The 4730-nt window shown below is 38.9% G+C and overlaps 1 non-coding gene across 1 annotated transcript; it reads right to left on the minus strand.

Moving 5' to 3' along the window:
* Window positions 1-4087: 4087 nt before the first annotated feature.
* Window positions 4088-4217, minus strand: LOC115067089. The gene has a single exon (XR_003846517.1). It is a non-coding gene; the product is annotated as a small nucleolar RNA SNORA33 (small nucleolar RNA).
* Window positions 4218-4730: the final 513 nt, after the last annotated feature.

Here is a 4730-nt window from a genome sequence, read left to right on the forward strand (position 1 = left end):
TATAAAATTCAAACATCTACTCAAGGTTTGTGAGCATTTGCCCTTTGTTTAATAATCTGTTCCTAACTCTATATCAGAGATATTTGCTCCCACATAGTTTTCTGAAAATTTGAAACTTGTTCTTCACACTTAAATTTTTGCCCATCTGGAATTTACTTTTGCTTATGTGGGGAAATGAAAATCTAATTTTCTCTTTCTTTTTTTTTCGGTCTTATTGAGACAAGGTCTCCCTGTAGCCCCAGCTGACCTGGAGTTCACTATGGAGACTGAACTCACAGAGATTCACCTGCCTCTGCCTCCTGAGTGCTGGGATTAAAGGCGTGCGCCACCACGTGGGTCAGTTTCTAGACCCTCTTTACCATTCTGTGGGTTCATCTGTCTATCCTTCTATCCATATAAGAATTCTCACATAGCTAAAAAGTGTGTCTCAGTAGCTGCAGTGACCTCCACTTTTCAGCCTTGTTTGTTTTGGCTTTCATTTCTCTTTACCTTCCCAGGACTTTCAGATCAGCTTGTGCATTCCTATAAAAAGTACCTCTCCTCAGTCTTGTGTATCTACATGTGTATGTATATCTGTAATTTCTATTAAAAGCATTTCTTTAGATATATCACTTTTTGCATATGTATGTGCGTGTGGCATTCATGTGCATGAAGGTGCATGTGTACATGTGTGCGACTGTGTGTAGACCCACCCAAGGTTGGTGTTGGTTGCCTTCCTCAATTGCTTTCCAGTTTATATACTGAGGCAGGGTCTCAGGTAGAGTCCAGAAATCCCTGTTTCAGCAAGTCTGTTTAGCCAGCTTACTGTGGGGATCCAGACTCCATTTGCCAAGCACTGGGATTACAGATGGCCCATCACCAACTGGCATTAACATGGGTGCTAAAGATCTGAACTCTGGTTCTCATGGCTGTGTGGCAAGTGCTTTACTGTCTCTGAACCACTTTACAGCCCCATCTCATAATTTTGAGTTGCAGTTTACCTTCTCATTATTTAGGGTTGTATTTTAAAATTTCCATTATGCTTTCTACTTTGACTCATTAATTATTTACAAGTGTTTTTAAATTTCCAAACATGTGGTTCCTTTTTTATAAAATTGCATTTCTGTATTTTCAGTTTAGTCACATTTTGAAAGTGAATGTGGCTTGTATGATTAATTCATTTGTTATTTTTAAATACTTGCTTTATGGTGAAATATGGAGTCATTAAAAACATAAATTCAATATGAATTTTCTGTTAGGTACAGGAAATGTTATGTTCAGCTATGGATTGTGATTTTATTTATTTTTTAAAAAATATTTTATTTGTTATTTTTATTTTATGTGTATGTGTATATTGTCTGTATGTAAGTAAGTACACCCGTGTTGTGCAATGCCCCCGGAGGACAGAAGAGGCCATTGGATCCCCTGGAACTGGAGTTACAGACAGTTGTTAGCTGCCATGTGGGTGCTGGGATTTGAACCCAGGTCTTCTGCAAGAACAGTCAGTGTTCTTAACCACTGAGCCATCATCTTTCCAGTCCCTGAATTGTGTTTTTAAATCTTTTATGTTTACTAAGAATTGTATTTGCTTGAGCTGTTTGGCATTGAGCATTGTGTTAAGATATCTCACTGTGGTCATGGATTTTTTTCTTATTCTGGTCACTTGTGGTTTTAAGAGTACATTTTTATTATAAATGACATTTTTTATTATTTGAAAGTTTCATATACTGACACAACATGTATTGATCATATCTATCCACCTTACCTCCCCCCAACTCCTCCCAGAACCCCCAACACCATCTCCTTCCAACTTCATGTCCTCTTTTTTATTGTTACTAATAACCTCTTGAACCCAATAAGTGCTGCCTATGTGTACATGGGTATGTGGCCATCTTCTGAGGCATGGGCAACTTACCAGCAGTTACATCCCCAAAGGAGAGTGCCTCCTGCTTGCCAGCAGCCAGCAGCTGTCAATAGCTCATCTGACAGAGGTAGGGCTCCCCCATCCATGCTGGAATTTTGACTGGCTTGATCTTGTACAGGTCTTGTGCAGGTGAACTCCTATGTCACATCCAGAAATCAGCATTTCACACTTCTCTTCACAGTGGCTCCTGTATTCTTTTGGCTCCCTTTCTTATAAAGTTCCATGAGCCTTAGATGGTAGGAGGTTGATATAGTTGGTTCATCCACAGCTGAGCACTCAGTTGTGAGTCTCTGCTTTAACTATTCCTACTGCCAAAAGAAGCTTCTCTGGCTGGATGTGGTGGTTCACACCTTTAATACCAGCACTCTGGAGGCAGAAGCAGGTGGATCTCTGTGAAACTGAGAGAAGCCTCATTTACATAGTGAATTCTAGGTCAGATGGGGCCACAGGGCAAATCTGTCTTAAAAAAAACAAAAACAAACAACAACAACAACAACAAAAACCAGAAAAGCTTCTCTGACCAAAGCTGAGAGCAGCACAAATCTATGATTATAACATAAATACTAGAATCCAGTTTGACAGTATGACCATTTAGCAAAAGAACAGTGGTAGTTCCCCACTAGGGTCTAAGATCACTCTAGTCATGCATGGGCTTTTGACCAAGCTTACCATACCAGGTTGAATGGAAAACTATGTATGCCTATGATCCCAGAACTCAGGAGACTGAGGCAAGAGGATCACTGTGTATTCAAGGCCAGCCTGGGCTTCGTAGAGAGGAGCCCACTGCCAAGTGTCTATAGCCTCAGAATTTTTGGTCTTCCTGAGGGATGATTCCTAGCCACTTATTTGATCATTCCTCTTCTGTTTCCTCCTCCTTTTCTTCTTAGGCATGAACCAGGTTCAGGACCCTGACACCATGGCCCAAATCCCATGCCCACTGCTCTTGGATTAAGGTTTTACAGCTCATTGTGAGAAGCGGATGTTGCTGCTCCCCTACTCATGCATTGCACTGTCCACTGCTCTGGGGAACATGGCCACTTATTATTTTGCAACACAAACTTTTAGGCATCTTTCAGATTTGCTAAAACTGGAGAATGAAGTTTATTTTTCATTCTTCTTGTACTTGGATACTTCTCAAGAAATGTTGGGGTTTTCTGCTGTTGTGAGCACACTGGCATTTTGACTTAATGAAGCTTTCCCCCCATCCTAAACAACACTTGAGGGAATTCTGATTTTGATCACTCCTTGTATTACATGGTTTTACTGTTTAGCATTTTAGTTACATCTTGTTTTTAATCACCCCAAAACTTTTGTTTTGTGATTCATCCAGGTTTATTTAGATTTGCAAATATTTACCAATCTTTCTTCCTCTTCCCTTCCTTTCCCCCCGCCCCCTCCCGACCATCCCTTCCCTTCCCTCCCCTTCCTTACTGTTCCCTCCCCTTTCCATCCCTTCCTCTTGGCCTCCTCTTCCCACTATCTAATTTTTGTGGTGCTGGAGATCAAAACCAAGACATCCTTCATGTCAGGCAAGAATTTCATCAGTAACTTTCTCCCCCTGCACCTTATTTACTAGTCTTTTGGCCAACATTTGCCTGTCCCTACAGCAGAAGAGCTTTTAGAATTCCTTCATCAAGAGACTATGAATAGTAATTTATCAAATATTTGCTTGCCTGATGATATGCTAATTTGTTTTCTGTCTTGAATTTTAGTTTAGCTGAGAATAGAATTCTAGGCTGTCAGTTCTTTTCCCTGGCGCTTAGAACTCAGCTCAATATTTGCATCTGTTGTGACCCTGACAAAGTCGATTGGAGTTTAATTCATAGCTCCCAAATTTTGTCTATTTCATGTTTTTATAATCAAAACTAATTGAATCAAAACTTCTATAATAAACATATATTACATCTAAATATATACATGTATTCTTGTACTGATATGTACATAATACAACACACATAAATTAAGAACATGAAGGACCACATATATGAAACAGCCTAAAACTGAAATTAATTTTTTCAATAATATAAAAAAATTAGCTTTTGATAAATTATTAATAAATGTATTTAATATTTTAAAAATATTTTATTATTCTTTTTTCTTTAAAAAAATTACAATTTATTTTTCAATTTCTTAGAAGTAGTTAAGTTTTAATTAGTCTTATGAAAATGCCCTCCAATGTTATAGTATTATTGCCATTCTCAAGGACCTTAATGACTATAGGTGTCTTTAAGGCTTGTAACATGGCCTTACTATTGCCAGCTTTTCTAGCTCTCTGCAGATACACATTCAGATAAGCAGATCAGTTGGCTGTTTTTTTTGTTATTCTTATTTTATGTATATGAGTATATTGCTGGCATGTAGGTAGGTGCACTTGTGACCACAGAGATCAGAAGAGGGCATCGGATCCCCTGGAACTGGAGTTACAGACTGTTGTTTGCCATCATGTGGGTGCTGGGATTCGAACTCAAGTCCTCTGCAAGAGCAGCCAGTGCTCTTAACTACTAAGCCATCTCTCCAGCCCCAACACTTAATATTTTAAGAAGCTAAATACAGACAGAAATTCTACACTAGCTTGAAAATTCTTGACTTAATGGAAGTTTAACATAAAGCACCCAGAGGCTCTTGCTCTGTTTGGCCCATTTCAACACTTGGTTTCAGTGGTTATCATCGCTAACAACAAAACATTGTCACCACAGGAAAATATGTGGCTGCAAATGAGAAAAACAGTGCCTGTGCTCGCAAAAGCATGCTGTCCATCTTCAAAACCATATTTTCCAGTCTCACAAAAACTTCTGTTTAAATTTAACTTAATTCCTCCTGATGTCAA

This window comes from Nannospalax galili, unplaced genomic scaffold (genome assembly GCF_000622305.1).
Source record: "Nannospalax galili isolate Female #2095 unplaced genomic scaffold, S.galili_v1.0 scaffold384, whole genome shotgun sequence".
Lineage (NCBI taxonomy): Eukaryota > Metazoa > Chordata > Mammalia > Rodentia > Spalacidae > Nannospalax > Nannospalax galili.